We start from the raw sequence: 23,268 nt of genomic DNA, 5'->3' as shown, positions 1-23,268 counted from the left end.
AAGTGATGTCTTCATAAAGAGCAAGATCTTCAGAAAGCATCATTAGAACTAAAACACAGCAAACCAAAGAGAGCAATATGTCAAAATTTGAAACCCCCTGAGGCTCTGTTTTAACAAGCATGTTGTTTTTCTGTTTCCCAAGAAAAAGTCCAATCATGTCCTTCTTTCGCTAGCTGCTACTCAAACCTCTTTCCTTTTAATTCTTGATAGCAAAGCAAAAAATGCCAGCAACATAATTCTACCCTTTGGTTTTGGCTTCCCTTCTGGTCGACCTTGTATAATCGCTCGTAAAAACTTCACACGACCTTGTTATCAACTGGAGCCAGGCCCATACTATCAAACTGGTGTGCATGTGTGTGATGGATTTTGTGTTTTTTTTCTTTATAGTTCGTACATTTCTCTGTCCCTTGTTACAACATTTCAGCACAGCATCATCGTGTTTTTTAACCCCTTATAGCGTTTTGCTTTTTATGTGTTCATGTCTATAAATTTGCTGTGAACATACACAAAAATACACACAAACACACACACACAGCCCTACAGGCTAGACTGTTTTGCACTGCATGATGGAAAACAAAGCTTCAAGTGCAGCAACACTCGAGCAAAGTTATTTTTTTTGCTGTTGGAAGAGCGTCATACTGTGTATCGATTTTTGTGTAGTGAACAGTTGCTATAGTTGAAAACATGAGAAATTAACCTCATGAAAACTCGATCAAAGTTTATGCAGTGGAGCTTTTTCTCTGAAAATGAAGCTGTAAAAATTTCAGCTATTTTTTGTGATGTTTTATGAATAAGTTAGACATTAGTTTAAACTTTATAGTTGTGGAATTTTCTCTTGTTAATCTTCTTTTAATGATCTGCTTGTTGTAAAAAAAAATTGATGTGCTTGAATTGACAAGTTCCTCCCAAGCGTTTATTGCTGAAAATCAAAATTCTCGTGCCTTTCCACCATGGAAAAAAAACATGTAGGATGACGAAAAACAACGCTAAATTCCTACACGAAATGTAATTTTGCTTCTATAAGAAGAAAACCTCAAGCGTTTCTAACGTCTACTGTTACAAGAAAGACGAAAAACACCCACGAGATAGATATATCGTTGTGGCACATCCTTTGCCGAACATTCCACGACATTTAATAAAAGTATATCATGTCGTAAGTGAACTGATGATCAAACACGACAGTACAGCAAAAAATGTAAATAAAATATAAAAACAATACAGAACGTAAAATGGGCTTCACTCTCGTAAAAAAAATCCTACTTACTTTCAACTCGTTTCCACGCCTTTCTGAGTATCCTTTGTCGCTGTCGATTAGTGCCTCCTTTAATTGATTTACTTTCGCGCACACAATATTTCGCACTTGCAATATTATTGTATTACAGCCAAAAACATTCCTTCTTTCACTATCACTAGCAGCACGAGCTAATGATTGATGGTTTCGCAGAGCTTACCGGCTGATGATTTATTGTGATTATTGACAATCTTTCACGAGCCGTTCGCGCTTACATCCTTCATTTTTAATGCGCTCACCAACTGCTGCTGCTGCTGCCTTCTTAATATTTCTCACCTTCCATTCTTCGATTTTTCTTACGCGTTCTTTTTCGTTTTTCCAACACCAAAGACACAAACACACACTCGCGCCCACAAAAGCACACGGTTGAGCGCTCACCGGGTTTAATTAACTTCTTTATTTCCTGGAATTATGGTTATTTGCACACTTGTTTATTATTATTTTTCGGAAAGCACTGTTTTCCTTTTCCTGCTGGCATCAAACACAGCCAGCTTCACTAAACGCAAACCAAGGTACACTCGCAGAAACGCACACCACCATGAAGCATTTGCTTCCGTCAAACCGCCAGAAGTAGCAAGAGTGAGAAAACGTACGCAGTGAACCGTGTGAAAAGAATTTCCATTTCTAGTGGATTATACTTCGTCTCATTCCGGCGATTTCCACCACCGTCTTGTGGTGAGATGAAGGCCACTCCGACAAGCGAAAATGTGGTTACTTGAAACGTTTGGGTGGGACGTTTTGTGTGTTGAATAATTTCACACCTCCACGCTCCACACACAGCCACACGCGCCGACTATCCATTCGTCACCCGCAATACAACAATGCTGCATTGACGAAACGATTCGCGTAATCCTTTGCATATTGGGGTCGAGAGCTTTGGGCTGTACGGAGCAGAAAATGGAACATTTGCTTTGCTTCACCTGTCAAACTGATCCTTCTTCAAACGCACTACTCACTAACTCGTGCTCGCTAATAACCATCGCCATGCCATCCCCAATCCAACCTGACTACGGCCAACTATTGATGGTTAATGACGGACTCGTAAGCGAAAGGCGAGGAGCACACAATGTTTTGCTTTTTCTGTTCTAGCTTTTTTGCCACCAAAGCGAGACACTAATCAGACTGAGGATTGACAGCACGATCCGTACCAAGCAACCAACTACGCGGGCGTATTCAATCGGACTGATTCCAACTTGTGCTACGACATGGCCAAGAAAACGTCCTGCGAATGAACCGAACGCGGTTCGGGTTCGTTTCTCTGGATTTTGCTCTCCGTTTCATCGATTTAACGGCCACATGACGCATTCCGTCAGTGCTTTCAGTTGGTTCAGGTGGTTCCTCTCAGCTGATGTTCGTTTACGGAATGAACGCTTATGTTTTCGTCGATGAGAAATGAACACAACTGAGCAAGCACAGCAATGAATTTGGATGAATTTCTTTTGCTATTTAAGCAAGCTGCGTTACGAGTACGAAATGACATTAGAAATATTACAGGAACTCATGTGATTTCTTCTTATTTTATGAGTAAATATAACAAAAGTCCGTTCTTAAAGAATGCGTTCATCGTATCATTAAAGCCAATCTTTAAACAAAGGCCCCAAACCTTCACCCAAGTTTCCCTTCCCCAAGCCATGCTTGCCCGGCAGATTTGTCTTGAGCATGTGTGTAAGATGCTTAACCGTATAAACTCTCGAATATCGCAGTCCATCACGAGCAGCAGGTGGTTCGATCAACTTGTTTAAGTTATGCATAAATAATAGCTTGTCTTCGATATCACTTCCAGCCAGCCAACAAGCCAGCCCTGGCCCATACCCGCTCCAAAGGCAGAACTGCTGAAATTGCGTTGTATGTTTCATCTTGATTGGGTCTGTCGAGCTACTGGTTTTCTCCGAAATTTCGTGCCAAGTTAAAAAAAGAGGTACTTGCGACCAATACCTGCGCTCGGTGACTAATCAACGAGACCCACAAACAACTGGAGCATGAAATTGCTTTTCGATGTTTTTCGGGTAGTGTTACAGAGCATCCTTTCTTCTCTCAATGCTCAAAGCAAGTTAAAATCAAACGCACCGCGCTATAGGTTGCACTTTCGCTTCAGAGGCTTTATTTATTCAATTTTCTAATACTTCATCGTGGAGCTCCTTATCACTTGGTACGGTTAGTATTCAACGGCTTGCAAAGAGCAGAAGAGTTTGTTGCTCGTAACGAGAGTACTTGAGGAGTCGTTGTTTGTGATGGCAGGAAGATTGTGTAGTGACGATACAGATATGAAACATTGGATGAGGCCTGGATGATAGCGGAAGAGACGCAGAACAATGAACAAGCCGATTGCAGTAGTTCGATGTTTGAAGAGAGTTTAATGCAACCTGGTGGAATTATTTTCCATTTCAAAACATCTTGAGCTTTAAAAATACTCAAATATCCTCAAATTTTAGTATTTAGTGACTCAAACTACGAGCCATTATCGCTATATAATATTTTTCATACTGCCTTTCAATAGGCTGTTGATTAAAATGAGAACCTCTCTCGGCAAAAGTTTCTTCTGCAAGCTTCATTTTATACGCCTAAAGCTGCGTATTTTTATAAATTTCATGCAGCGAATGAAGGCTTCTCATGCTGTTCAGAATTTCACAAACCAGTCACTAAAATGCATCGCCTAACCTTCTAACGCAATGCCACACACAAACACCCCGTTTTTGACAACTTCTCTAAGCCTTGTGCATCGCTCGGTCGACTCAGTGATTACGTGTTCGGTATAATGATTATGTCTAAAAGGTCTAAAGCAAAAACCCGTGCGAAGGAAAGATATTTTCCAACCATTTATTTCGCTTCAAAAAGGCAACCTTCACCACCGGAACGTGATTGCTTGTCGGAACTATCCAAAAACCTCGGCCCCCAGAATGATGATACGAAATGGAAACGAAAAAGTTGCACCATCACGATGCATGCACTCACCGCCCGAATGCATGTTGCTGTGGCAATGGCAGTGTGGCTTGATTTTAATCATTTTAAATTGCAAATTAGATCCGCGATAGAGCAAGTGGACGTGTTTTGGCACCTGTAGCGAGCAGGCCGTTTTGCACGGGTAAGGCCGGTGAGCTGATGTCTAATTAAATCAAGAAATTGGTGTGTCAGGTTGAAGATGATGATAGGTTGCAGCTGGCAAAGGCAGAAATTAAGATAACATTGACACGCGCCAGAGATATGTGATTCACTAGACTTACAGGATAAGCTAAACTAATACAAATAGCATTGTAAATCTTCAAATTCAACTATTTCATCTTCAATTTTAATTCATTTTTGAAAGGATCTTTTAGAAGCTCATTTCAAGCTGTGATGACATTATTTTTTCAATTACACCTTTAGATAATGTTTCCATCCTCACAGCAGAGGCAAAGTTCTTCGAGGTACAAAATTCTGCTCACACTTTCTCGGCGCTAGTCAGCCCTACCGGTTGGTTGATTATGTAGAACCGTCAAAAGCACACAACCAGGTCGATCCGCTTTTCTCGACGCCTTCATCGAAAGGATCAACTTTGGGTCTTGCCACCTTCCAAGGCAGCAGCGCATCGCCCATTAAATTTTCTCATGCCCTCTTCAAGCCAAGCGAAGCTAGCGCAACGACTCAATTTGTCACCATCGAACATGTCGAACACGATGTCATCGTTCAAACACCCATGATGCATCATCATTGGACCCTGATCCGGTGCTGTATATGCGCCAATTTTCCGCTCATCGGAAAATGTGCCCCTCCCTCCCGTTCGGTCGGATGCCCTGGTGCTCTGTTGAAGGATTTTCAATTTATGTAAATTTAATTTTCCCTAATTGAGTTGGAGTAGTGCTTTAGTTTTTGGTGGTTTTCTCGCAATTTCGCTTCCCGAATACCGGGACACATATCGGCAGACGCAGCTGCTGCGTATAGCATCAACAAACGGTGACAGCCACCATCAACAGCCAACTCGCGTGGACTTGCGGAGATGGAAATGTGGATCCAGAATCGGGATGAACCTGTGACTCAATGGCAAACAATCTGGCACCACGTTTTGCTAGGTTTGCTGCCGTGTTGTCAAAGTTTGTTCGAAAGGCAGTTTTGCATAAAATATTGGAACTGCATACAAATCCGTGTGAGAGCATTCGCGATTGTTTGCCGCTCGGGAGGGGAAGCATGAAGCACTTCAATTAGAAAAGCTTTCCACACATTGGAGTGCCATTTAGTGGGAAATGTGCAGGTGCTGTTGTAGAAATCACAGTCTTGAAATAAACATTTAATGCAAATATATATAGATAAAAGAACGTAAGGGTAACATCCGAGCGCGTGACGCACCCGAACCAATCCCAAACCCGAAAAATCCCGAACGAATGCTATTAATTTGTAGTGAAGAAAAAAAAATTAAAAATTCTGGACTTTATTTTTTCAATTGGACGTAGTTGATGGGTCAGGGAGATGAACTAAATAGAACGGATGCACGAAGGCGAGCTCGGAAGAAAGATATGGAAAAGGAGAAGCCAAACAGATTGAAAAAAAAAAACAATTAAAACAACAATCATACGCACCAACAGAAGATGTCCTTGATGGAATCACAAGGGGAGGACAAGAACGACGACGGTGCCTGGGTACATGAAGATTAATGGATGAGAGTGAGAGAGAGGAATGAGCATCAATGGCATTAACGAGAAGGGAGACAATACGGACCATGTGTGCGACAAGATTCTAAGGGTTTCAGACACAGCAAGTGACAGCGAACGATGGCAACGCTGAGGCAGAAATGCCAAATACATTGCGCATTACAAAGCGAGTGAAAGTCCTCTTAAATTGCTCCACCATTGCTATAGCTCTCACGCTGGAGGGATATCAAATGATTGAGGTATATTCCAACGATGAACAGACTAGGGAAACGAACAGAGACTTCAAACAACTGATGTGCGCCGATCAGTCCGCTTATAGAATGATCCTGCTCTGGGATAGATGAGGAAATATCATTAAGACCAGGCGAAAGAGAGAGCTTAAAATTGAGTAGCGCCGTGTGAACAATGACAGTCAATGGTATTGAACCACCCGGGAAAAGGACCAGTTCCTTGAGATCCATAGGTAACTGTAGGAGTTCCAATCACACTGGCTAAATGTTCAGCAAAAAAGACCACATATTTTCGAGCGAAGCAATAATCGCTACAAGGGACATTAAGGAGGAAATCTGAAATAAATTTCTGCATCCCGGAGTTTGCGTGCGCACTGGCGTTTGCGAGTGCAAAGATAGGTTTTACCGGGCCTTGATAAGTAATAAAAATAAATTGATATGTTTTCGCTGTAAATTATTTTTCTACTAGAGAAATACTGAACATGTATTATGTCCTCTAGATCATCATCCAATGCTAAGAAAAACATACGAAACATGATCCGTTATACTAATTTAAAAAAACTTGAGCTTTACCACCCACAGATCCATCGATTAGACTATCCTCCCGACACCCGACACCCGACACACAAATCCCTGTGGCAGGTGTCTTTGGGCGGTGTCGTTGTGAAAGGGCGCAACAAAGGCGTCTTAAGATGTCTTCTACCTTCTTGTTTTGTTTGGGAAAGTTCTTAGGATCTTACTAAGGCACAGTTGAAGGTGTTCTTTAGAAGGACGAGATTAATGCGTTTTCACACGCTTGTTAAGGCGGAGGATTAGTCTAAAGATGAAGGCTGAAGGAGCAATCTCGCTACCTTTTGTTAGTAGTGTGATGAGCATACCAAATGCGTTTATCATTTTCATTTCTCTAAAACAAGAAGCACTCTGAAGTGAAAAGTATAGAAAACATGAGGACTTACTAGAAATTAAAGGACATCTCTCTTCCTTATAGCAATTATTATGGTTTATAAATTACAAAAAATTTACTTAAAAGGCATCACAATTTAAAGTATAGTCTTAAATCGAATGATTCTGTTGATCCACTTCGTGTGCTTTTGTATTAAAGGTTTAAAGTGAGTCAACAAATTATCTAAATACTTACCCTCAAAGAGTGAGTCAATGTCGCACCAAGTGTTGGACTTTGTGTTGGTTTGAATAATATTTTCCCACCTCCCTAAGCAGCTATTTTCAGTATCGACACTCTCATCGACACTTTACGTAGCTTACGACGTCAATAGCTACTCTCTCTCTCTCTTTCTCTCTGTCTCTCTCACACACACTCATGCTAGTCGAATAATACTCTCTCGTACCTTGTGTCGGGGGAAAATCAATCGAAAAGTTGCCATTCGATGCAACACCCCTCACAAATCCTTTACAAGCGCACCAAGGGCTTTATAGTTTGCTTTTATTATAATGCAAACAGCGTACCTATTTTTATGGTCGAATGAAACATAATACTGAAGTACACTGCATTGAGCGTAGTGGTCTCAATACCTTTTAAATATAGTTGTTTATGTTTCTTGAACTTTAGAGGGATCCATTAATCTAAGGGCTTTGCGAAGTGTTTGAATTGAAAAACAGTGAAGCTTAACTAAGAATTCACGGGGTAAAAACCTTAAAAACCTTAAATTATTGGAATAGTTGAAAGTTAATAGTTGTTAATATTTCATAGAACTAGTCAACTATTGTGACCACAGATACTTAATAGTGACTGCTAAATGACAGCATTTAATTTTTTTCTTAGTGGTCAGTGCGGTCAGGGCAGAGGCGATAGTTACTCCAGTTTTCATACAGAAAAACAATTGTGTTTTCAACTCAAAAATTTTAAATCCCATCCGAAACCTAGTGGGTGCCCTACTCTGTGGTATTATTGAGCCTAGTAAGCCATTCGATGGCCGGGACAGCCTAGTAAGAAGAAGAATTGGTCAATACAGAAAGAGGTTTTTAAAGCATTAAAATTTTGTATGTTAGTATAGCTATTTTGCTCGAAAAGTATCTCAAACTTTGTCCATCACGAGCAAGCATAGAATGTTCCAACAATTTAGAAACTTTCTAGACGACTAACAATTTGTAATCAAGCTTCCAATGTCTCAAAACTTTACAAAAAATGCAGAGCAGATGATGGAAGTTAATCTGTACAATCTGTAACAAGTCCAACAAGGTGTCGAAGGTTTTTATTTAACTAAATTTTGTTATGCTAGCGAGCTGCTGAAAGAAAGTCCTCTTGGTCTGGTAAGCTTTAATTGATACTTGGCTGCTCTTGCATAATAATACACAAATACAAACACTTGTTCAAGCAAAGGTTTTCATAGAAAAAAATAAAACCGACGACGGCTTGTGGCAAGAAGTTTTGAGGACGTTCAGGGTTAAATTCAAACTTTACATCGGCTGGGAACTTTGCGTCATCCGTCTACAGTTTATTTTATATATTAACCAATCGATTCAACTCACGATCGATCATGCACACTGTTCTTCAAATATAGATCATGATTTTTTTTCCAATTTCAAACACTTTAATCGATTTCTCAATTCTCCCCTGCAACCGCAGAACCCTTTATCGAACACACCTCTTTGAACGACCTTCTTGCAAAGAAATGAATCTCATACATTATCGATTCAATAAGCAGCAGCTGAGAAGCAGGAAAACATTGGGAGCAAACAAAAACTCACACCAAGTTCAAAAGTCCGGGAAAATCCTAAATGCGAACCTAACGCCTATAGTTTTTTTTGCCCCATCTTCATTCTCCCAATCACTTGTGGTACTTCCGGACTCGGGAGCAAGGATTGAGCAAGGCACACCTTAAGGCCCAGTTCACAATCGGCACTGTGTTGTTTTTTTTTCTTTGGTTCTTATTTTCTGCCAAAATGGTTTTAGCCCTTTGGATCCTTGCCTGTGTCTATCGTTTCTTCGCAAACGATATTTGAGTGGTGCGGTGTAAGCCTTTCAAACGCATCTCACCCAGAACCTGTTGATTGTGGGCGAAATGGTGTATTGGAGAGTGTTTGGGATCAACTTAAAGGTTGTTCCATTTCTTTAATATCGAGAACGTGCTTCAGGGCTACCTACGCAACCACTTGCCCATCCTACCTTTTTACATTTATATTCATTCCGAAATTGAAAATAGAGCTCTGTTGATGAAACCCTTTTACACCAAGGCTTTTGCCCAAATAGTTTAAATCGTCTACGCTTCAAAGCATCATAAACTTGCATCATTACTCATAGACAACCGTAGCTCTGATTCCATCAAATTGGAAGGAAATTGAGACATCACCTACACACGTTTTCTTTTACCCTGCCTTGCTACGTCTTACTTCCTCGTTGCGAGATATCGTCAGAATTGCTGGGAAAGATCAATTTCCTTGCTGCTCATATTACTTCCCAAAGCGTCAATGGAAGGCAGAAGATGGCAATTTCTTTCAAAAAATTTCAACATCCTGATTCCTCATTTCCGTTCACGACACCTTGCCATTGTGCTCATGTGTGAGAGAGTGAAATGGATACGAATCTCTTCGACTCGCTGCTCCAAGCCGTCAGATAGACAGATGACACAACTGATATCCGGTGAAAGATGACACCACACACACACATCCATTGCCCATTCCAGCCCGCTTCAACCTTTACGCTCTGAACTCTTAATCCATCACATGGATAGGAGGATTTTATTTCCTGCCATTGAGTGGCAGTTTCCACCACCAGGAGACTGAAAAACGGCACCAGCAAAGCGCCCCGTTATTCACTTATTCAATAGGGAAGAGCGAAAAACATACATCACATGATAGGCGGTTATCACGAGAAGGAATTGTTTACCAACGTCGGTTTTGCCATTATTACAAATGATGCGATATAATGATGTGCGTAACAACAATAAACACCACCAGGTCGTGAGAAATGAAGATGGCAAATCTGGCTCGCCTTGGCGTACACCACGCACTTTGCTCTTCATGTATTATGGATGAATATGATGGATTCTTGTCCGAAAGCAAACAAACAACATTTCGAACGGACGACGGGGTCTTCAGGTCGACGCGATAATAGATTGTATGTGTGATAGGAAAGCATAAATCAACATCGATTGCATGACTTTCTTTCCGAGAGTGTGAGTTTTTTGGTATTGATTTTCTTTTATGGAAGAATCATCCATAGGAGACTAGTTGCAATAGCTTTACGAAACTTACAAAATTCTATCACTGCAAACTATGATCCATAGAATTGGTTCTCGCACGGACCGCTTCCAAGAATTCTCGGTGACATGTCTTTGTACTGGTCAGAATTTGAATGTGAAGTTCTCTCTCTCTAAATAAAACCCTTTCACCCAACTCACGTATCCCTGTGCAAAGAACCTTTTGCGCCGAATGTTTGAATGGTTTTGTATGGATTTACTTTCCGCCATGGTTGAGTTTCGCAATCGACCACGCTTTAATCTGACCTCGGGCCTCCCGAAGGGATTTTGGAGAACGACCCACAACCACAGACGAAAAAAAGAGGATTGTTTGGAGGTGAGTAAATAGTGAGGCAAAAAGGTGCCAGTAATACCGTTTCAGTTCCGCTTGTTCCCGATCTTAGCAGCATCGCTCTATTTCCATATCGATGGTATCATCGTTTAATTTTTTTAGTCAGATTTTGTGTTGAGGAATGAGATTCCTTTTGCTAAAGTGGAAGCCTTTAGTATGTGTCCGCATCTCGGTATGGAAAAGTCATACCAGGTCAACAGTGTTCCGGGGCATCCCGACCAGTCATACTCACATTGCTAGCTAGCGCCAATGTTTGCCCTTAGGTCCTGTGGGTGAACGATAGGCAAATATTTGCACGAAATTCGCTTTGCTACCGAGATGGAGATGGATATTTGCACGTGCTGAATGCTGTTCGTGCAGCACATATTTTTGAGGTTAGTTTTTACTGTCAACGATTTTTGTAGCTTGCAGCTTAGCAAATACTGACATTCAAAATAAATGGATTAGCAAAAAGAGAATTCTTCTACAAAATTTTAGCTTAATCGAAGATATAGAGTATGATAGTATTTAGAATTAGTGGTCTCTGTCTGTGAATCTTTGCTTTTAAAGCAATAGGACTTCTATAAACATTGGGATCTCAAAATAATAATTGAGGATCGAAGACAAGAAATTTAACAGCAGACAGCAATGGCGCCATTAGCAAATGATCGTTTTTGACTGACAGTGACTGATAGTTTTGACTGCACGTGATTCATGCAACGAGTTCTCTGTTTTTCTCTACAGCTCGCGCCGCACGGGTTGCTGATGAGCACCTGTTTGAGCATGAGTCCGACATGCTCCACACGTGCGTCAACCATCGTATCCTTTTTGACACATCCGGTCTATTGAAGACTGCGAAATGTGTCTTCGTGATTTTTAAAGATGACTTCAAAGTTCATCTAAAGTTCTGCTGATCAAACCTCTCAAGATGTACCATTTGGACCAACATGCAAAAGAATATAGGAATTCTTCAGCAATAAATCAGTACTATGACCTTCACCATTTTCAGAGCATTAAAAAGCATGAAATTCCCTCACGAAGAAGAAGCGTATCCCAATTGGAAATCGATTACAATAGCGGAGGATGGACTTCACGTGACCGGAAGCAATAATTGGTGATCAGGTCATGTCAGATAGCACCATGAAAAATTGACACTCACAATAATTCTGTCACACTAAGCCAATCAACTCATCCAATTGTAAACATCACACGGTAATGGCTTCTGACATTCGTTCTCTTCGTTTCACAAATAATCCACCTTTTTTTTATTCCTTCCATACAAGTCCTCGTCTATTACTCGTTGGGTGGACAGCGTAAAAGCAACCAACATTTTCAAACCATTAGCCAGCATCAAATTCTGTACCATCATGTACTATACATGTCCCCGTCCCATTGCCACACTTCTTCGAAAAGGTAAAAGGCTAATGAATTCCGAGGGTTCACATTTTAACACCACACCTCATCAGACGATCACTTTGCACTCTGTTTGGCTGCATCAACTGTTACCCTATCGTGTGTAAAATTGTTTTTCGCACACCACTGTCGGCTTACCGTTTGTTTCGCATCACTGTTGTCTAGGTGCACGGTCGCTGCTAGACACTGCAGGTGAAAAAGAGCTTCAGGTTGGGAGTTTTTAAAATTTATACGATTCGTTTTATCTTTTACTCGCGCGAGGCGCAAAATGGAAAACGAATTGTACTGTCCCCTTTTTTCACTTTTCATTTTTTTTTTCGTTTGCTCCATCGTCTACAGCTTAGCTTCCTTTTGTTCCGTGTGGTTGGCTTTCCATTACGTATTCATCTTTCCATCTCTTTTTTCTGCTTTTGCATATTTTGTATCACTTTTTGTGCTGTGAAACCTTACGCGCTGGAAAAGTAAATAATCCACCATCGCGTTTTACTGGTTGTTTTTGCCTTTCGTTGTGCAATACAAAACAACTGTTCAAATGTTTTGCCCCAATTTTTTGTGTGTGTTCACTGTGATATGCATTCACATTTGTTTCTTTACTCTTTTAGCAGGGTTTATTTTATTATCCATTTCCTCGTCACCTCACACCCTCAACCAATGCATTATGTCTGGGACGTATTTTTCCTTTTTTTCTGTTATTTTGTTTCGTAAAAAAACACCAATGGGAAATTCTTTTTCGCAAAGTTAAGCTTCAACAAATTCAATTTAGGATATGTGTGTGTGTGTGTGTTTTTTATTTTAAGTTTTTTTGTCGAGCCCCACTCACACTTGTAAGAGCGAGAGCCTACCAGACAGCCATGTTCGAACAAATTCAACTCTAGCCACCACCAGGGTTTTTCGGTGGCCAGAACTCGTTCAATATTTCACCGATTATCACCGAGCGATTAAGTTCCTTTTGATGCTGAATAATTTACGCATCATGCGTGTACGGTTAGCATTCCAGCAGTGGAATGAATGTGTGGAATTGCTTTTTCATTCATACCGTGATGGGTTCAATGGGTACAGGTGAAAGCCGTGAGGAACGAGAGCAAAGGGACAGGTGTTCCCTTCGGATGGGAATTTATGTGCCTTGTTTTGCTGAGCAGCAAATATTTTCCTGTCCGATCAGCGATCATTCGCCATTGTTTGAAGCCTTTATGTGTTTCATTAAAATTCAGCTTTTCACCATTAACGTGACGATAAGCGGCATGGTGCTGTGCTTTATGGCCGGAAAACCTTGGTCTTGTTTGTGTCACGATGATTTAATTTGTGGGTTATGTTAAGTAGGATAAAGTTTTCTTAATTGTTTTTTTAAATTAAAAATATATTTATGAATTATATTCAACAATTGGGGAGAAGAGGGATCAAAGTTGTAATAAAAATGTTTTCTGTATACTTTTTTTTCAAAACCAATTCTTGACAAACTTCTTAAGCTCCAAATAAAAGACCTATCATAAACCAAGACCTCCGCTTTGCTCACCAGATCCTTTTACAAACCGTCTCCACACCCAAGGTCCCAAAAACCTCAAACCCTAGACAAATAATCCGTCCCTAAGAGTCTCACTTAAAATACAATCACATAAAACCCAACCAGCCAGCACGACCAACCGAGCCGTCTGCAGAACACCACGCTGAACACAAATCTACTGCATGTTGCACAGCCTTCGTGCTCCGATAAAGGCATTGGCTTTTAATTGACCTGCTGCTGGGGCAGCCAGCGTCTGGGATTATAGTATTTTCTCGCCTCCGGTTTTTGGACCATAAAGCATGCGGCTGGCTGCCTAGTCTAGTTTTGGCCAGCACCCGGTACCCATACCGAGTCTACCAGGCGGTTCAATTTACGGACGGTGCGGGATACTCAATCAGTTTTGTAGCGATTCCCACTGGCAATGATTAAAAGCGGGAGCCATCCTTGTGAAGGTTTCTGAGGCAGAAAAGGGCCGAGAACGTATGAGCCAGTGCTCATGCCGTCGATTATCGGTCCCTCGGGTGGCATCTGGACTTATTCTGCAACGGGTCTCGATTCGTCTAAGCGCTGAAGGGACGAGCAGAAAGAGAGAAAAAACCCTTAGTGCCAGGTTAGACGAGAATTTGACTCTGTTCCTCGCTCGTTCTCCATCACAAAGCTTGTCAGTAACCTCACTGTAGGAGGGTGCGAAACGAGCAAGATGCTCAAAAACCAGTACATCATGCAGGTCAATTTTGGCTGATATTAGTTTTCGATAGGATTATTTGTTTTTCCCATCGTACACCTCTTGCTTTGATAGACTTTATAAGTAACAAATCTCCAACGGGTGCAATTGTTTCAACATGTGCAAAGTATAACTTAGGGAAATTGACTCTTTTCGCAATTGCAATTGTTTCGAAGGGTAATCGATTTGGTTTAATGCTTTTTTAAACGGTCGCGAGCAAGACATGAGTGTGATATTGGAAAGGGAATCCGGTATTATTGCGCATTCCAAGAATTATTTTATCATCCAGAAACGGAGCATACAGTGTAGTGTCGAACAATTCGACGACAGTATTATTGATCAACATATTTTTATATGCATAAAAGTCAATCGTTCTTGACTCGTTCCGGAAATTTCAGTTTGCTTGTTAATTGAAGCTTGTTGAGTTAATTTGTCCCACCACTTTTTGTGAACTATCTAAATAATTTTGAATTTATCTCGCGGTTCCTAATAGTTTTTCATACATTTTTGAAGTCATTTAAATGTAAGCAAAATTATTTTTTTTCCTTTTTTATTTTTCTTCTAAATGCAAACTTCCAGAGAAAAGAAGAATGGTACGAAAAAAAAGCTTTGAAAACTAACAAAGGTGTACAAATCTGCGTCTCAGGCGTTGTATCTTTGCAGCAATATATTACCACTCCATTTCAGAAACATTTGTTTCCGTGTAACACGGTAAAATATTCAAACACGCCTAGCAATTCCACGACTAACAAGAGTTTATTTTAGCTAACGAAGAAGGAAAAAGACCCTAACAAGTAGCAAAAGATTCATTGCATCTCCCGCAGCAGTTGAGACTGCTGGCTGGATACTGGTAGCTACATTACATACATTACCAACTGTTCAAACATTAAGCTTGTGCATGTTTTTAGTCTTCAATTGTTTCTCGTATTCGCATCGTTAGTCTTTTCCCGTGCATTGGTGTCGTTTTTTCTCCAGTTCTTTTTCCAGCTACTATTTCTCCCTTAGCTGTGGTTGTTGTGGCAGCTGATGCATCCTACTCCTGATTTCTGGATGTTCTGAGCTTGCTTGCTTACTGCGATTGTCTCGAGGTACGGACCGATGTACATGTTCCCAACCAAACCCCACTCCCGAAAATGGTGCAGCTGTGGAAATCTGAATGCGATTAAGGCTAACGCAAGCGAATGGAACCGAGCTATGACCCACGGTAACCTCAATGGCAGTGCAAGATGACGCATCTCGTACAAAAATTCAAAGCTATTTTAGCGACCCTGTACTCTGGATGGATGTGGTTGAACGAAGACTACTACTCGGGGGTAATGGAAGACAAGCAAAAGGATAAAGACAAAAGAAAAGAAAAAAAGGAAAATCAACTAAGCCGGCACAAATAAACTGACTTACAGCAAAAATCGTTCCCGTAATAAAAGGGAACCAACAACGAGAGCTACCGTCAGCTGCTTCGGTTCTGAACCGGATGAATATTCAAAAAATGATGATGATGCAGCATGGTCGTATTGCTTGTGTATGCAATACTGTTGCTTAGGTTTGATTTGAAGCTCGGGTTCGCTTTTATTTCCCTTGGGAAGTAAAAGAGAGCTTTAAAGCGATCCCAATCAATGCAAGTTGTACATGGTCCCTTAGTGATATTAAACAATTAGAGGAATCAATTGCTATACAATCATGCCCAACTTAGACAATATTGAATAAGGTTGGTTTCTTTTACTAGTACTCGTGGTAGATAACAAATTTATAATCGAATCAGTGTCATTGGTATCAATACCAAACCCAGAAGTAATCAATCTTGGCATTCCAGAAAGCAAAGTCAATCCTCGTTTGAAGCAATAACCTAATGCTGGAAAGAAAAGTCGAGTATAAAAAAACCCTCAATCAAATATCAAATCGATACAGCTGCTCCGTACCGATGTTTTCCAGCTCTTGATAAATCTCGCCTTCCTTGCTCGACACAAACCACCGGCCGCTTTCATCGAGCTTTCTCGCACAAACCACCGGGCGTCTCCATTTCCATACCACGTGCTTTTCTACCATCAAATGCAACAACAACATAGAAGAATAAACTCGCGTTACTATTCGTTTCCGATCTCCATTTTTGAAATGAAGTGCTAAGCTAGCAGCAACAGTGCCACCCACCGTGGGCCACCGGGAAACGGGGAAAACGTTGAGAGTAAAACATAATTCCCTTGGTGGAACTTCCGGAACGGCTAATACCGTGGCACAAATCGGAATTTATACGAATACAAGGTAAACAAGCGAAGAGTTGAAAGGGAAAAACGAAGAAAAAAAAAAGCGGGGAGAAAAATATTTTTTTTCACCATCACCAGTATTGATGATGGCCGGCACGCGGTGTATCGAGCAAGTATCATAATCTATAAGCGTGTTTGTTGGCATTAAAGCATCTTTTATCCATATTTATTGCAGCTTCTGTTTGAGAGGATATTTCTTCACTTTTGATTGCGTTTCTGCACCTTGTTTTTTCGTTTCAGTGGTATGTAAAGGATTGTGAGTGATAAATCTTTCCGGCTTGGTTGAACTTAGCATCAAGGATACGATCTGAAGAAAAAGTAGGAAAGAGAGATTGTTTAGAAAATCTCCAACAAACAAGATTCCTTTATTTAGTTGAAACCATTCTGCTCCATTGTAGATTAGTTTTGTGTTGTTCAGCTCAACAATATCTGTTTCATAATATTTCCAAATGCCTCTCTTCAGCCTATCGCCGTTAGATTCACTAACATCACACATCACATTTACGTCACCATCACGTTATGCCATCAGACAATAAAGTAATCTCTCACATTTCAACCGATCCTCCGAAAACGCACCATCACACAGATCGTGGTTCGTCACCAACGTTGCCACGAAAACCCCAGTTCCAAAACGATAATCTCTTCAACACAATCGATTCAGCCCGTAGGGCACGGCCTCTACGTCGCCGAAACCGTTCCATTATGTGTGTTCTCGTATGAACCATTTGCCTGATTGACATCAACACCCGTTGCTCCGTGCTTTGCTTTGCTTCGCTTTGCATCACAAATAATATATTGAAGGCCTTACGCAATAGCAGCAGCAGTAGCCGCATCTAGCATGACACGCGAAATCAACGCAATACGCACGCAGTCGTACAAAACGTCCTTTCCTGTGATGAACGCAGAAGAAGAGTTCAGTGTCCGAGACAATCCAACAACAACAGAACGGAACAGACGCTACGAGCCTGCCCAATGTTTCTGTTCGGGCGACCCCGTATGGGCATCGAAAATGAACTTCCAAAAAGTTGATTATCATTTTGAGCATCGTTTCTACGTCCAATATAGAGGAGCGCACACAAGCACACGCAAAGACTTACTCCAAAAAAACGATTGAAGGAGAGCAGAGGATGCATGAACGCGTCCATTAACCGACTCATATTGCAGGCTGTCTATCCTTGTGAGTCCTTGTGAGGGAAGATACCTCGGACCTCTCGGTTGCTATGTGTTTACCCATGGGGGCTTTTCTAATTTATCTTCGAACAAAAAACAACATGGAAAAAACCCCCAACCCGTGCATTATTTAGCGCAGTGGTTCGTATTTTACCAGAATCATTCTTTCGCAGCAGTTTTAAACGATTCGTTTCAAAAACCTGCAGACACAAACGGGGATCACGGGTGGCCTGCGCTATGAGGCCGCCGCTGTCCACACAAAAACAAACAATAAACAAAGGCTGTGCGTACTACACACTCGTTATGCGCTCGGGGCTATAGGCTCGGGTAACTAAACGAAGGAGACCTTAGCATAAGTGAATCCTTCGTGCAGGATGCAGATCACAGCACCAGGCAATACTGCAATGGAGATAATCTGCAGGGAGTCTGTTCGCGAGCGAACGGTGCGTGGCCTGGCCCCGGCAGTGGCATTGAAAGACAACCAATCGGCAACCGGTCGGTGCGTTTTGGTGGCGAGCTTCCGTGCAAGTACATTGAAACGATATCTGTGATAGTGTGTTTGTATGTTTCGCTCTGTTTTATCTTGGTTTCGTGGCCAACGCGGTGGCCAACGGGAAACCATCAACCATCTGCCGTTAGTATTGGAAGGCAAACATGAGTAAAGGCACATGTTCAGCCCATTAAGCTACGGTTTGCATTGTGAGCTTATTGCACAGTGGAGTCTATGGTTTGTAGAGCGGTTGTGTTTCGTTGCTGCATTTCAAAATCACAATACGATCCTGTGGGCAGCATTAGCCAGATGTTTTGAAATAATACCTCGTCTAATGGAGTTTAAATACAGAGTGAATATGTTGGCAGATCGCACTCAATATATTTGCTCACTACTGTGACAATAATAAGCGAATTTTATTGCTTTTATTAAAAAAATAGCATCACTTAAAAGACCAAGTTTGAAGCAAACTTTCAATCTTATTACAAACATGGAATCAACATATTTAAAGACTTCCTTGTTTTTTTTGTTGTAAAATTGAACCATGAATAATATTTTAGTTTGGATAAGGCCTCATCTGAAAAAAAATTATTAAGAGTTGCATTAGAATGACTGCACAGACATGAATTTCTGAGAAACTTCCAGATGAAGACTCTGGAGTATCCAGTATGTTACTTGAAACCCTATTTATTCGTTTCTCAAGAGTTTCTTGCTCAATGTATCGACGATCCTACTTAGCATACTTTCAGGCGTAGCTCCAAAGAAGGCATGCATGCTTTATTTCAACTACATTATTTAATCCTTTCCGTTTATTGTGTTCTAGTCACTTTTTTAGGGAAAAAGCACCATCAAGAATGAAATATTAATCACCAAACCATTAACGATCGCATCTGTACCACTTCTCAAAGCTATCCACCACCCATCAGTAATGCTAGCGATCACGCTGCTGCTCACTCCTAATTAGTGTGATGTTGGGTGGTAAATCATCTTGATACGTAGTGAATGGTCCTTCGGCAGAAATCGTGCAAATTGAAAAGTTAGCAGCAATTGTCTAACGAACGTTAGACCAGCCATTTACCAGCGCTAGACACTAATTAAATTTCAATTTAATAAATGCGATGCAATTTATACAAACTTTTCAATTGATTCTCTTAAGCCGTTTCGTGATGACCACCAATTACTCAAACACTCGCCAGAGCTCAAGCGTCGAGCTTGGAAATCGGGCTCGGCCTGGCCGGAATGCTGATGAGTATTGATGAACAATAGATTGCCGCTTCGCTGATGGGTATTGTGTAGCGAGTTGTCTAATTAAAAGTTTTTAAGTGTTTCCAGCCAATCCGAAAGAACCGGAACCGGTGTTTCAGTTTTAAGTACACTGCTTGAGCTGCTTGCATGCTTCACAATAGGGCTACCTTCACGCGATTTGAAACGTGCCTCCATGTTCCATTTAACTTAGTAGTAGATGGTGCATCACAACTTGAACACACGGATGCTCTTTAATATGAAACTAACGTACAAAGGGATCAATTTCGAGTGGAAACCGGCTAAAGCATAACTCAAACAACCTGTTAACTTTTTCGGCAGGCCTGCCGAAACGATTTTCTTCGCACATTTTCACTTCGTATCACTCTCGAGCATAGTTAGACGAATTTCTTCCTTCACTTCGACGAAAAATATTGCTCCCCTAGCGCACACTGCTAACAGCAATCGCGGGACCGCCACATTTCCCGGGAAAGTTCACAAGTAGCTGAAGAGGGAAAAAAGAAAATTCATGGTAACGAAAAAAAAACCCAGAAATGCACAACAACATGGCCCCTTATGAAAACTATACCAAACTTTCGACAATACGAAAACTGTCGAAGTGACCAACCACTTGCGCCACTCGACGAGAGCGGGCTTGGAAATAACTTTCAAGTCAATTACGAGCGCCCCGAAATTGGGAAGTCTGGAGTGTGCCGGAGTACACTAAGAGGAAACTTTCTCGGTTCGTGTGTTGAAAGTTTCTTCGGTGGTTGGTCACCGCCTCGTCCAGGGCAATCTCGTTTGCCAAGAAGAAAAGTGGCCATTGCTCTTGTTTTCGCCTCTCGAAAAGTGGCTTCATTTCCTGGCAAATAGTGTTTTTATTTTGCTATTGCTTGCTGCTCGCGATGTATTTTTGTTTGATGAAAACATAGTGCTCGCATAACTTTATCGCTTGTTTTTCGATTCTTGTGTGGCCGATAAAACGTTCTCATGATTGCACAGAAATTGTGGATTAAATATTTTCCAAACATTCAATGGGAAACGCGGTTTCTTTCAACTCTTTAAATCCCCTTATCGTTTTCAACAAGTAGCGACTGTTTTTCCTGAGTCACCATTTTAAAGCGTAACACATATCTGTCATCTCCATTCTGGCGCGCAACCGTCCCAAACTCACTGGAGCTGGTAAGCACACCGACCAGACCGAAACATATGACGGTGTGTGAAAAAACCCGTCACAAACTTATGAATAAAAACGAAATTTCCTTGGAATTTCATGAATATCAAATGCATTTTATGTAAATTGTGACCCTAGAAGACGTCAGCCAGCTTGCCGACGAGTGCCTCACGAGTGAGGGTAATCGATGGGAGTAATAGCTTTAGCACTGGAAACCTGCTGGCAGGACGAAAACAAGCGTACGACACTTCATTCGGTTGATCTGGTAGTGGTAAAGAAGTTGTCAAAATCATTTATAGTTCATAAAAGTTTACGGAATGCTTCCTTTAAAGTAATATGTGCATAGTTAACGATCAATAAAGGCCACACGACACCGAGCCAGTAAAGACACTTGCGGTAGAGATGTTTAAGAGAAAAATATTTAATAATATTTAAAAATATTATATTTGAATTAGAAGTTTGTAGTAGAGCTTTTCGAAGCTTCATTACTTTCACACCCCACGTCTAGGTCAAATAAAATGAAGGAAATGAACAAAATGAACACAAACTTCCCTCAAACTCTGCGCTCCGAAAGCAAGTCAAATTGGCGCCCGCTTTTCCGATTCCAATTTTTTCTCTTCTTAGAAAAAATGCGGTTAGATTGAACAAACCGGAAGTCTTTAATCGTTTTATCCCACCTTCTTTTATTATTCCCTTTATTAAATATCTCACTTCTTTCTGCCTCCATAATATACACCTTCACCACAGTCGTGGAAGGGAAGCAAATTGAATTGCTTTCTCGCGTGAGGAAAAAAGGGATAAAAAAACCTTCGTTTGCTTCCACAAAAAAAACGTGACGCTTAAAATTAGGTCAATTTCATTCTAACCTTACTTTAAACTTTCCTCTCGTAACTCTACCTGTCTTAAGGAAACCTCTTTTCGGGTTAGAAAGGCTGAAGATTGAGACGAGAGCGCTCTGTTCAAATAATATCCCTTGGGAAGTCTCAAAGTAATTCGAAGAATTTTCCCCCAGTTTGGTCATGTTGTAAAACTATTTCCACTGTGTTATTCCCACCGAGCAAAGCGACCGTAATTGATGCAAATTGTCGAAAAGTTTTGCCTGTACCGTGCAGCAAACTCTTATCCGTTGTGTGGAAACAAGGGTTCGAAGCCTGAAGTTGGATATAAAAAAAATCGCGTTTACTTCTGCAGACATCATTTAAAGAGCATATTAAAGGTAATATATTTATCTTACAGGAAGAGAAAGCTTTTTTAAAAAATGTTGATATTCTTATCGAGTTTAATTTGATTATAAACATTACTATAATTGGAATCATAAGATATATTCTTAATATCTCCATCTTGTAACGCTGCAAGAGAACAATTTCTCAGCTTCATAGCGCTTAAGATGATAAAACTTTTACACAACACAATAACGATGGTGATAAGAGATTGTGAGACAACTTCAGCAGCGATAAAAACTCTTACAGCACAGCTCACCAAATACACCCAATGTGCCTTCTAAGGAGTGTTTGAAAATTCTAATTAAATGTTCCGAGTGAAACCGTTTTATCCACATCCGGCAGAAGAGATTGAATGCTAAACTCCAAAAAGAACAAAAGCAACTGCTCCTACCTGATTCTTATCAAATCTTTCAAGCGTTTAAGTACACCATTTTAAACTTACAAAATCATACTTCAACAAAACTCCTCTGAGTTATTCAAAAAACATCTACTAAATCAAGCAAGTTAATTACTGGTACTTTTCTTTAAATATGTATTTCCTACAAAAAGTGAATTATTGATTCAGCTATTGGATGGGGAAAACTGTTAACTTCCCTTCCCAGGTAGGTTGTAAATAAAGCACCAAAGTACTCAGTCGTAGGTAACTTTCAGGCATTTTCCCTCGGAAACACCTCGCACAAGAAAATCGAAATTTTCATTTGATTAATTGCAATAATCACACTGCTGTGCGTACGTTAAACTTGCACAACGACACGACCCAACTTGACGGAGAAAAACATCGAACAAGGTGGTAGGAATTCGTGAGGTTCATGAGCTTCCCCGGGAAAGCGATTGGCAGTCGGAAGTCGGAAAGAAACCACATTTATACGTGCATGAATAAATTATGCAGCTTCCGTAGCGGGCGTAGTTTTCATAAATATCGGCCTCATTTTTCATTCATCTTTCAGCCCCCACCCCTCAGCAGGTTATTTTTCCCCCGTTTGTGCTAGGCGACACGTAACAACAGGTACGTGAGGTGCCAAGGTGACACAGTACTTGGGGCATACCAATACCGCCCGTCTGCTACCACGAGGGGTTGTAAATGCAAACACTGATTAATAAATAGAGCGTGGCAGTACTGCAAGCGTGGAGGGTAGATTTTCCTTTCCAAACAGGTAAACCATCACCATCCCCACAGAAAACAACCCTTTCACGATCACGCTTGTAATCGGGAATGCAGTGTAACGGGGAAAGGGGGGGGGGGGGGGTGGAAGAGGCAGCTTGATTCAAATTAAGATTAACAAGCAAATACTACCAGCGCTAGTGAAGGGGGATTATGCTGTGAGGTTGAAAACAGTGAACCAGTATGTTTAGGGGGTTGAGCCCTTAATCTTGAGGTGTACCGGAAATGATACTGATAAGCT

At 40.9% G+C, this 23,268-nt stretch overlaps 2 protein-coding genes across 3 annotated transcripts in view; one reads left to right on the top strand and one right to left on the bottom strand.

Annotated features, from left to right (window-relative positions):
- LOC126565322 (40S ribosomal protein S5) overlaps positions 1-23,268 on the top strand; it is a 326,252-nt gene that overhangs the window by 154,477 nt on the left and 148,507 nt on the right. The window lies entirely within an intron of this gene.
- Positions 1-23,268, bottom strand: part of LOC126565035 (dolichyl-phosphate beta-glucosyltransferase) — a 159,300-nt gene that overhangs the window by 375 nt on the left and 135,657 nt on the right. The window lies entirely within an intron of this gene.

The sequence above is a fragment of the Anopheles maculipalpis genome, chromosome 3RL (genome assembly GCF_943734695.1).
Source record: "Anopheles maculipalpis chromosome 3RL, idAnoMacuDA_375_x, whole genome shotgun sequence".
In the NCBI taxonomy this organism is placed as follows: Eukaryota; Metazoa; Arthropoda; class Insecta; order Diptera; family Culicidae; genus Anopheles; species Anopheles maculipalpis.
This window is presented reverse-complemented; position numbering and strand designations above follow the sequence as displayed.